Source organism: Aotus nancymaae, unplaced genomic scaffold (assembly GCF_030222135.1).
Source record: "Aotus nancymaae isolate 86718 unplaced genomic scaffold, 86718_ANA_hifiasm-v0.15.2.pri h1tg000006l, whole genome shotgun sequence".
NCBI lineage: Eukaryota > Metazoa > Chordata > Mammalia > Primates > Aotidae > Aotus > Aotus nancymaae.
The window spans coordinates 79,448,723-79,460,934 of record NW_026988417.1 but is presented as its reverse complement, the minus strand read 5'-3'; the positions used below and the strand labels follow the sequence as shown (position 1 = coordinate 79,460,934).

General features: G+C 38.2%; 1 protein-coding gene and 1 pseudogene across 2 annotated transcripts in view; both read left to right on the top strand.

Annotated features, from left to right (window-relative positions):
• Positions 1–12,212, top strand: part of MAPK10 (mitogen-activated protein kinase 10) — a 562,186-nt gene that overhangs the window by 71,968 nt on the left and 478,006 nt on the right. The window lies entirely within an intron of this gene.
• LOC135269957 (large ribosomal subunit protein uL11-like) lies at positions 3,599–6,499 on the top strand (annotated as a pseudogene).

Genomic DNA, 12,212 nt, shown 5'->3' with positions numbered 1-12,212 from the left:
CAGCCATAATTCCCCTGGGGACATAACCCCATTGGCCTGAGAACTACCCCCATTCCCCACATTGGCCAAAACAAGCCTCACCCAAGGAGAATCTGAGCTCAGACCCACGTAATCCTTCCCCAACCTGATGGCTTTTCTCTACCGGCCTTGGTAGCTGAAGACAAAAGACATAAAATCTTGAGAGCTCCATGGCCCTACCCATTGCCTAAGAAACATGAGTACTCATTCTGGCCAACATAGGGCAAGATTATATCCCCCTCTACTGCTGCAGGTGGTGCTGTCTTGAAAGCACCATCTCCTAGCTGGAGGCCAACTAACTCAATCCATTACAGCAACTCAGAATAACTCTGCTCCAAAGAAGGAGAAAACAACAGCTAATTCCAATGCCTGCAACAACCTGGCTAACCAGAGGTCCTGAGTCTGTCCATATGGCTGCTTCACTGCTAGCATAACCAACATTCAAGAAAACTAAACAAAATTACAACAAAGGACTCTCACAGAGTCCACTTCATTCCCCTGCTACCTCCACTGGACCAGGTGCTGGTAGCTGAAGATGGATCACATCATAGGACTCTTTGGAGATATTTTCCAGCATGAGCCTGGAATACAGTAGCCCCATCAGTTGGCTAGACCCAGAAGGGCAATAACAATCACTGCAGTCTGGCTGTCAGGAAACCCCATCCCTAGGGGAAGGGTGTGGAAGCACCACATCAAGGGATCACCCTATGGGACAAAAGAATCTGAACAGCAGCCCATTAGTTCCAGAATCTTGCACTGAAACAGTCTATCCAAATAAGAAGGAGCCAAAAAGTAACTGTTAATATGACAAAATGAGATTCTGTAACACCTCCAAAAGATCACACTAACTTTCTAGCAATGGATATAAATGAAGAAGAAATCACTGAATTGCCAGATAAAGAGTTCAGAAGATTGATTATTAAGTTACTCAGGAGGCACCAGAGAAAGGTGAAAACCAACTTAAAAAAATTAAAAAAAAATACAAGATATGGATGAAAAAGTCTCCAGTGAAACAGAAATCATAAAGAAAAGACAATCATAACTTCTGAAATAAAAGACACCCTTAGAGAAAAGCAAAATACATTGGAAACTTTCAACAATAGAATCAAACAAGTAGAAGAAAGAACTTCAGAGCTTGAAGACAAGGCTTTTAAATTAACTCAATTCAACAAAGACAAAGAAAAAGCAATAAAAAATTGAATGAAGCCTCCAAGAAATTTGGGATTATGTTAAACAACCAAACATAAGAATAATTGGTGTTCCAAGGAAGAAGATAAATCTAAAAGTTTGGAAACCTTATTTGAGAGAATAATCGAGGAAAACTTTTCTGGTTTTGCTAGAGATCTAGACATCCAAATGTAAGAAACTCAAAGAACACGTGGGAAATTCATTGCAAAAATATTAGGCACATAGTCATCATGCTATCTAAAGTCAGAAGAAAGAAAAGAATTTTAAGAGCTGTAAAGCAAAAGAATCAGGTAACTTATAAAGGAAAACCTATCAGATTAACAGCAGATTTCTCATCAGAAACCCTGCAAGCTAGAAGAGATTGGGTTCCTATCTTTAGCCTCCTGAAACAAAATAATTATTTGCCAGGAATTTTTTATCCAGCTAAACTAAGCTTCATAAATGAAGAAAGATACAGTTTTTTTCAGACAAACAAATGCCAAGAGAATTTTCCCCTACTAAGCCAGCATTACAAGAAATGCTAAAAGGACTTCTAAATCTTGAAATAAAACCTCAAAATACACCAAAATGGAACTTCCCTAAAGCATAAATCTCACAGGACATATAAAACAATAGCACAATGGAAAAAAAATGCTAGGCCACAACTGGCATGGTGAGTAGAACATTACTTCATATTTCAATACTAACAATGGCCTAAATGCTCCACATAAAAGATACCGAATGGCTGAATGGATAAGAATTCACCAACCAAATATCTGCTGTCTTCAAGAGACTCACCCAGCACATAAGGACTCACATAAACTTAAGGTAAAGAGGTGGAAAAAGATATTACATGCAAATGGAAACCACAAGTCAGCAGGAGTAGCTATTATTAGACAAAACAGACTGAAAGTCTGTTAAAAACAACAACAGTTTATAAAAAGACACAGAGGGACAGTATGTAATGATAAAAGGACTAGTCCAACAGGAAGACATCACAATCCTAAATATATATGCACATAACACTGAAGCTCCCAAATTTATAAAACAATTACTACTAGACCTAAGAAATAAGATAGATGGCAACACAATAATAGTGGGGGACTTTAATACTCCACTGACAGCACTAGACAAATAATCAAGATAAAAAGTCAACAAAGAAACAATGGACTTAAACTATACCCTAGAACAAATGGACTTGACAGACATTTATAGAACATCCTACCCCACAACTGCAGAATATACATCCTTTTCTTCAGCACATGGAACATTCTACAAGAGAGGTCATATGATAGGCCACAAAACAAGCCTCAATAAATTGAAGAAAATCGAAATTGTATCAAGTACACTCTCAGACTATAGTGGAATAAAATTAAAAACTAACTCCAAAAGGAACCCTCAAAACTATACAAATACATAGAAATTAAATAATGTGCTCCTGAATGATCTTTGGGCCAACAATGAAATGAAGATGTAAATTAAAAAATTATTTTGACTGAATGATAATAGTGACACAGCCTATCAAAACCTCTGCGATACAGCAAAGTGGTGCTCAGAGGAAAGTTCATAGCATTAAATGCCTACATCAAAAAGTCTGAAAGAGCACAAATAGACAACCTAAGCTCACATTTCAAAGAATTAGAGAAACAAGAACAAACCAATCCCAAGCTCAGCAGAAGAAAGGAAATAACAAAGACCAGAGCAAAGCTAAATGAAATTGAAAGAAAAAATAATACAAAAGATAAATGAAACAAAAAGCTGGTTTTTGAAAAGATAAACAAAATCAATAGACCATTAGTGAGACTAACCAAGAAGAGAGAAGATCCAAATTAGCTGAATTAGAAATGAAATGGGAGATATTACAACTGATACTGCAGAATTACAAAAGACTATTCAAAGCTACTACGAACACCTTCATGTGAACACCTTTACATGCAGAAATTGGAAAACCTAGAGGTGATTGATAAATTCCTGGAAACATACAACCCTCCTAGATTAAACCAGAAAGAGTCTGGGCGTGGTGGCTCATACCTGTAATCTCAGCACTTTGAGAGGTCAAGGCGGGCAGATCACTTCAGTCCAGGAGTTTTGATACTAGCCTGGCCAACATGGCAAAACCCTGTCTACTAAAAATACAAAAGTTAGCCAAGGCCGAGTGTGGTGGCTCACGCCTGTAATCTCAGCACTTTGGGAGGCCGAGGTCAGTGGATCACGAGGTCAAGAGATCGAGACCATCCTGGTCAACATACAAAAAAATCAGCTGGGCACGTTGGCGCGTGCCTGTAATCCCAGCTACTCAGGAGGCTGAGGCAGGAGAATTGCCTGAACCCAGGAGGTGGAGGTTGCAGTGAGCCGAGATCGCGCCATTGCACTCCAGCCTGGGTAACAAGAGCGAAACTCCGTCTCAAAAAAAAAAAAAAAGTTAGCTGAGTGTAGTGGAGCATGCCTGTAATCCCAGCTGCTTGGGTGGCTGAGGCAGGAGAATCACTTGAACCTGGGAGGTGAAGACTGCAGTGAGCCAAGACTGCACCACTGCACTCCAGTCTGAGTGACAGAGCAAGACTCTGTCAAAAACAAACAAACACACAAACAAACAAAAATCAAAAACAAACAAAAAACAGGAAGAAATAGGAACTCTGAACAGAGCAGTAACAAGTAACAAGATTGAAATAGCAATAAAAGAAATTGCCAACAAAAAAAGTTCAAGACCAGTTGTATTCACAGTTGAATTCTGTTAGACATTCAAAGAAGAACTGGTACTAATTCTACTGAAACTATTCCAAAAGATAGAGAAAGTTCTAAATCTTGAAGTACAACCTCAAAATACACTAAAATGGAACTTGCTTAAAGCATAAATCGATATAGATAGGGGCAATCCTTCCCAAATCATTCTATGAACCCAGTATTACCCTAATACCAAAGGTAGGAAAGGGCATAAGTAAAGAAGAAAACTACAGACATATATCCTTGATGGACAGAGATGCAAAAATCCTCAACAAAATACTAGCTAACTGAATCTAATAGCATATCAAAAACATAATACACCATGTTCAAGTAGGTTTCATATCAGGGATGCAGGGTTGTTTAACATTCACAAGTCAATAAATATGATATACCACATAAATAGAAGTAAAAACAAAAATCATATGATTATCTTAGTAGATCCAGAAAAAGCATTTGACAGAATCCAGCATCCCTTTATGATTAAAACTCTCAGCAAAATCAACAGTGACCAAGCTAATCATATAAAGAACTCAACTGCTTTTACAAGATCTGCAAAACAAACAAAAACCCAACAAACAGCTTAGGAATATACCTAACCAAGAGATGAAAGATATTTACAAGGAAAACTATAAAACACTAGTGAAAGAATTCATAGATGACACAAACAAATGGAAACACGTCCCATGCTCATGGATAGGTAAAATCAATATTGTGAAAATGACCATACTACCAAAAGCAATCTATAAATTTAATGCAATTGCTGTCAAATACCATCATCATTCTTTAAAGAACTAGAAAAAACAATCCTAAAATTTATATGGAACCAAAAAAGAGCCCACATAGCCAAAGCAAGACTAAATAAAAAGAAAAAATCTGGCTTCTGGCTTTTGGCTTTCAGCTTGGAGGAGGCCAAGATGCAACTTTCTTCGGTCATCCTGAATCTGGGTTCATCCAACATCAGCCGCCTCCACCATGCTGCTGAAGTTTGACCCCAACCAGATCAAAGTTGTATACCTGAGGTGCACTGGGGGTGAAGTAGGTGTCACTTCTGCGCTGACCCCCAAGATCGGCCCCCTGGGTCTGTCTCCAGAAAAGGTTGGTGATGACATTGCCAAGGCAATGGGTGACTGGAAGGGCCTGAGGATTACAGTGAAACTGACCATTCAGAACAGACCTGCCCAGATTGAGGTGGTGTCTTCTGCCTCTGCCCTGATCATCAAAGCCCTCAAGGAACCACCAAGTGACAGAAAGAAACAGAAAAATATTAAACACAGTGGGAATATCACTTTTTATGAGATCGTCAACATTGCTTGACAGAGGTGGCACCAATCTTTAGCCAGAGAACTCTCTGGAACCATTAAAGAGATCCTGGCGACTGCCCAGTCCGTGGGCAGTAATGTTGATGGCCGCCACCCTCTTGACATAGATGACATCAACAGTGGTGCTCTGGAATGCCCAGCTAGTTAAGAAGCACAAAGGAAAACATTTCAATAAAGGATCATTTTACAACTGGTGGGGGGGAAAAAAAAGAAAAAATCTGGAGACATTACATTACCTGACTTCAAACTATGCTATGAGGTTACAGTCACCAAAATAGCAAAATAGCATGGTACTGTTTTAAAAACAGACATGGAGACCAATGGAACAGAATAGAGAACCCAGAAATAAAGCCAAATACTTACAGTCTACTGATCTTCAACAAAGCAAACAAAAACATAAAATGGGCAGAGGACGCCTTATTCACCAAATGGTGCTGGGATAATTGGCAAGCCACATGTAGAAGAATGAAACTGGATCCTCATCTCTCACCTTATACAAAAATCAACTCAAGATGGATCAAAGACTTAAATCTAAGACCCGAAACAGTGAAAATTCTAGAAGATAACATTGGAAAAATTCTTCCAGACATTGACTTAGGCAAAGAGTTTATGACCAAGATCCCAAATGCAAATGCAAAGAACCCCCTCAAAAAACATAAAAATAGATGGATCTTAATTAAACTAAAAAGCTTCCACACAACTAAAGAAATAATCAGCAGAGTAAACAGACAACTCACAGAGTAGGAGCAAATATTTGCAAACTATGCATCTGACAAAGGACTAATATCCAGAATCTACAAGGAACTCAAACAAATCAGGAAGAAAAAAACAAATAATCCCATCAAAAAGTGGGCAAAGGACATGAATAGACAATTCTCAAAAGAAAATATACAAATGGTCAACAAACATAGGAAAAAATGCTCAATCTCACTAATAATCAGGGAAATGCAAATCAAAACCACAGTCTGATACCACTTTACTCCCACAAGAATGGCCATAATTAAAAAATAAAAAAATAATAGATGTTGGCATGGATATGGTGAAAAGGGAACACTTTTACATTGATGGTGGGAATGTAAACCAGTGTAACCACTACGGAAAACAGTGTGGAGATTACTTAAGGAACTAAAAGTAGAACTACCATTTGATCCAGCAATACCACTACTGAGTAACCAGAGGAAAATAAGTCACTATATGAAAAAGTCGCTTGCATATACAGTGCATACAAGTCACTTGGCAAGATATGGAAGCAGTCTAAATGCCCATCAACCAAAGCGTGGATACAGAAAATGTATATATGTATGTATATATACACATACATACATATCATGGAATATTACTCAGGTATTTTAAAAAGGAATGAAATAATGGCATTTGTAGCAACCTGGATGGAACTGGAGACCATTATTATAAGTCAAGTGCCTCAGGAATGGAAACTAAAACAATGTATGTTCGTTCTCACTTATAAGTGGGAGATAAGCTATGAGAACATAATGGCATGAGAATGATATAGTGAACTCTGGGAGCCTTGGGGGAAGTGTAAGAGGTGGGGGTGAGGAATAAAAGACTTCACATTGGGTACAGAGTACACTGCTCAGGTGATGGATACACCAAAATCTCAGAAATCACACCTAAAGAACTTATCCAAGTAACTAAACACTACCTGTTCCCCCAAAACTATGATATAATAATCACTTTTAAAAATAGAAATAAACCCAACACACATTAATTATTTTACATTTTACATTTAATATGAATTACACAAGTAATACATAAACAATGCTTTTCTCCCCAAATTGAAATTTCACAGAAATGATGAAATTTTTCTTTCACTAGCACCACAGTCATAATCTCTCCTTCCTCCTGGCAGTAATCATAGCTGTGGGTTTGTGGATGCTTCTGAATATTATTTAAGCTATAATATATATGTAAATGTGCACATGAAAATTGTTACTTCTTGTAAACTTGAGTAGAGGTGTATTATGTATGAGAGTGTTTTAAGTACACTATTGTGTACTTAAAAACAAATTAGGCTGGGTGTGGTGGCTCATGCCTATAATCCTAGCACTTTAGGAGGCTGAGGTGGGTGGATCACAAGGTCAGAAGTTCAAGACCAGCCTGGCCAACACAGTGGAAACTGTCTCTACTAAAAATATAAAAAAATTTGAGACTTGTCTCAAAAACAACAACAACAACAACCAAACCAAACCAAACCAAACCAAACCAAACCAAACCAAAACAAAAAACAAATAGAGCAGACTCTCTAATATTTATTTAGGAATGAGACTTTGCAATGGAAATGCACATACCATAGTAAACTATGTACATATTCAGAGAGATAAAGGAAGACAAAGATTTTTAAAAGAAAAAATGCGAATTATATAATTGTTTTGTGATATTTAGTTTTAGCTGCAAGTATCAATACCAAGGGTGGTGCTAGTCCGAGGTTGGAAGGACAGTTGCTGGGCAGATGTCCTTACAGAAGTATTTTGTGTATGTAAAGTCATGATAATCTTTCTGCAAATTTGTATTTTTTTTTTTTTCAGAGCCTTTTGTGATAGTGCTTGTTATGAGGGCTTAGTGCATGAGAACCCTGCCTTCGTGGCTTTCACCATGATTCTGATAACTTTCGCATTTTCCCCTTTTGACCAAGATCTTTCTCCAAAAACATCACTGGTGAATCATCCTGTAGTTCAGGTTTGATTGTCCTTCAGTGCTGAAATAAACCTGTCCTGATTTGGTCTGGTCTTCCCATGTTTTAGGGAAGTGGTTTGCAAGTAGGAGTCAGTATCAGAACATTTTAGCCACATTGAGCAACAAGAGCACTTAGGAGGGAGTGGCTTTCAGGCTAAGGCTATCTGGAATCCATTGTTGTTAATTTTGTCAGTTCCATAGGTGTTTTTGTTACCATCTTAAAGTGCCTGGCCAGTATTATTGTATCAGAAGTTATACTTCTCTGAAAACTTAACAAGCAACAGGTATAAGGTTTAAAAAAGCAAATTGATAATCTTAGATTGTATAATAGTTTTGAGTCATGAACTAGCCTTAAAGGCAATTACTTGAGTAAATAAAATGACTGTGGGAAATTAAGTAAGACTTATAACCATGTGGCCTGTTTTCTCATTTTGTATTTATGATCTCAACTTTCCCAGAGGAATATATCCAGGTACAGCATGTAGTATTAGCAATAGTTACAGACATCTCCTTATTAGCCAGTAGGTAATATTGAGCAACTTTGTCATCTAATATCTTAGGACTGGATTGAATCAGAGAGTGATCAACCATTGTACTGGGAATGATGCCAAAGTCACCTACTAGGTAGACTAAAGGATCTCCTTGGCTGGGAGTGGTGGTTCATGCCTATAATCCTAACACTTTGGGGGCCCAAGGCAGGAGGATCATTTGAGGTCAGTAGTTCAAGACCAGCCTGGGCAATACAGTGAGATTCCGTCTCTACAAAAGATTAAAAATAAACTGAGTGTGGTGGTATGTGCCTATAGTCCTAGCTACTAGGGAGGCTGAGATGGGAGGACTGCTTGAGCCCAGGAGTTTGAGGCTGAAGGAAACTATGATTGTATGACAGATTGAGACCCCCATCTCTAAAAAAAAAAGAAAATAAAAGGAAAAAAATGATCTTTTAGGTAAGGTTCTGTCAAGCTACCAGCAGAAGGTACTTTTAATGTCACCGTTATCTTGTCAAGTGAAAAAGGTAGGCATTAAGAGAGGTAAGAGTCTCATTATGTTATGGAGGGTTCTTCTGATGTCTTGGAAAAAGCTGTTTGAGGCATGAAGACATCAACTTCTTATCCTGTTTTGCAATTTGAATGTCTCTGGCTATGGCATCAGGTGGTTTGTTGAATTTTCTGTGTGACACATACATCAGTCATGAAACTTATCCCTTAAAATTCTAGTTTTATTTTTAGGGCTTCAGGAACAAAACAGTTCCCATTTTTAGTAATTCCATGGGAAAAGCTAAATTGGAGGACTCTAAAAGAATTCAGGATCTAGTCTAGTTTGTAGGTAGATAGCACGGACTCAAAAACAATGCATAAGGCTACAGTCTAGTAGCACAAATATTATAGCTTTTCTTTAGAAACATAGCTCTTTATCTCAATATTGCTCACATGAAAATCTCAGATTTAAAACCTTTTGAGACTAGGAAGCCAAACTAAGATAGATTTTAGGTTTTACCTACCATCTTAAGGTTTTGGGACCTGCCAGGAAGTGACAATTTTTACTCATTCACTATAAGGCTGGAAACCCTTGAAACCAGGCATTCTATGCACGTTCTCAAATATGATATTCCAGTCAATGCCTTGGTAATATAGCCAATGCTTCCAATTGTAAGCTGTTATAAAGGGAAAGTAGATTTTCATTGAACTTATCCAAATAACCATACAGCCATACGAATACTCATAAAGAGTTTCCAAATTTTGGAGGGATCAAGCAAGAAGAAAAAGTCAATTTTTCCACCTTTGTTCACAAAAGTATGCTTTACCATATTGCTGTAAACTGTAGTTAGCTTACACTTGGAAAACAATACATTTAAGTAAAGAGCCAAAAATGTTTCAAATTAAAGTTATAAAAACTATCTTCAGCAGTTACTTAATGTCATGTAATTTTTGTTTTGTTTAATCTTTATGAGTAGTTTCATGAATTCATCAATTTCTTCATTAGAGTTCTAAAATTTTTTTAAATTAATCAATCTTAGTTATTAAAATCTGTATTTTAATTATTCTTCTTCTTCCTTCCCCCTTCTCATTCTTCCCCTCCCTCCCTCTCTTCCTTCTCTCCCTCCATCTCTCCCTTCCTTCCTCCCTTCTTCTCTCCCTTCCTCTCCTCCTTCTCCCCCTCCTCCTCCTCCTTCTTCCCTATTCTTCTCCTTTCTTCTTTTCTCCTTTTTTTTTTTTTTTGAGACGGAGTTTCGCTCTTGTTACCTAGGCTGGAGTGCAATGGCGCTATCTCGGCTCACTGCAACCTCCGCCTCCTGCCTCAGCCTCCCGAGTAGTTGGGACTACAGGCATGCACCACCATGCCCAGCTAATTTTTTTATTTTTAGTAGAGACTGGGTTTCACCATGTTGACCAGTATGGTCTCGATCTCTTGACCTCGTGATTCACTTGCCTCGGCCTCCCAAAGTGCTGGGATTAATAGGCGTGAGCCACCGCGCCCGGCCCTGTTTTTTCTTTTTTTGGAGACAAGGTCTGGTTCTATTGCCCAGGCTGGAGTACAGAGTGGCCCGATCATAGCTCCCTGCAATCTCTGCTTCCTGTGCTTAAGCCACTCCCACCTCTGCCTCCAGAGTAGCTCGGATTACAGGCATGTGCCATCACACCCAGCTGATTTTTTTTCTTTTTTTTTTAGTAGAGATGAGGTCTTCCTACATTGTCTTGAACTCCTAAGCTCATGCAATTTACCCACCTTAGCCTCCCAAAGTGTTGGGATTACAGGCATGAGCCACCACACTTAGCCGAAACCTGTATTTAAAATTTTTAAAAATTGATATATAATAGTTGTCACATTTTTGGAATGCATGTTATTTTTATTTTTATTTTTTGAGACGGAGTTTCACTCTTGTAACCTAGGCTGGAGTGCAATGGCATGACCTTGGCTCACCGCAACCTCTGCCTCCAGGTTCAAGCGATTCCCCTGCCTCAGCCTCCTGAGTAACGGGGAATACAGGCTTGAGCCACAATGCCCAGCTAATTTTTGCATTTCTAGTAGGGATAGGGTTTCTCCATATCGGCCAGGCTGATCTCGAACTCCTGACCTTGTGATCCTCCTGCCTTGGCCTCCCAAAGTGCTGGGACTATAGGTGTGAGCCACCACGCCCAGCTGCATGTGTTATTTTGATACCTTTATACAATGTATAATGATCAAATCAGGGTACCTGGGATATCGGTCACCTCAAACATTCATCTTTTGTTTGTGTTGGAAATAGTACATATCTTCTTTTCTAGCTATTTTAAAATACAGAATAAATTATTGTTAACTATAATTTTCCTTTTGTACTATTGAATACTAGAACTTATTCCTTCTATCTAACTGTATTTTGAACCCTTAACCAACCTCTCTTTATGCCTTCCTCCCCACTTTTCTTCCCAGCCTCTGGTAACCACCATTTTGCTCTCTACCTCCATGAGAGCCACATTTTTTGCTTTCATATATGAATGAGAACATTAGCTTTTTCTGTGCCTGGCTTATTTTGCTTAACATAACAACCTGCAGTTCCACCCATGTTGCTGCAAATGACAGGATTTTACTCTTTTTTGTGGCTGAACAATATTCCATTGAGTGTATATATATATATACTTAACATATATATATACACACACACACACTCAGTATATATATATATATACTTTATATATATATATACTCAATATATATGTATATATATACACACACATGACATTTCCTTTATTCATTCATCCACTGATGGACAATTCAAAAAAATTTCTATTTTTATTTTATCAGCAAATTCAAGGCCAGTTTATTGGGCCAGTTGTGGTGGCTCATGCCTATAATTTCAGCATTCTGGGAGGCTGAGGTGGGATAATCGCTTGAGGCCAGGAGTTTGAGATCAGCCTGTGCAACCTGGTAAAACTCTGCCTCTACCAAAAAAAAAAAAAAAAAAATTAGCAGGGCATGGGGGTACATATCTGTAGTCCCAATTACTTGGGAGGCTGAGGTGGGAGGATCACTTGAGCACAGGTGTTTGAGGCTGCAATGAGCTATGATTGTACCACTGCACTCTACTCTAGGAACAAAGCAAGACTCTATCTCAAAACAACATCCCTCCCCCCCCCCCGGCCATAAAAAACCCACCAATAGCTTAGTTATCAACGATTTACTTAAGTCATATGAACTAAAAGGCTTAGTTATCAACGATTTACTTAAGTCATATGAACTAAAAGGCATTTGGATTAATTAGTATATATTTTATGATTGCTCATTTACCTAAGCTAATCCGAATAGGATTTC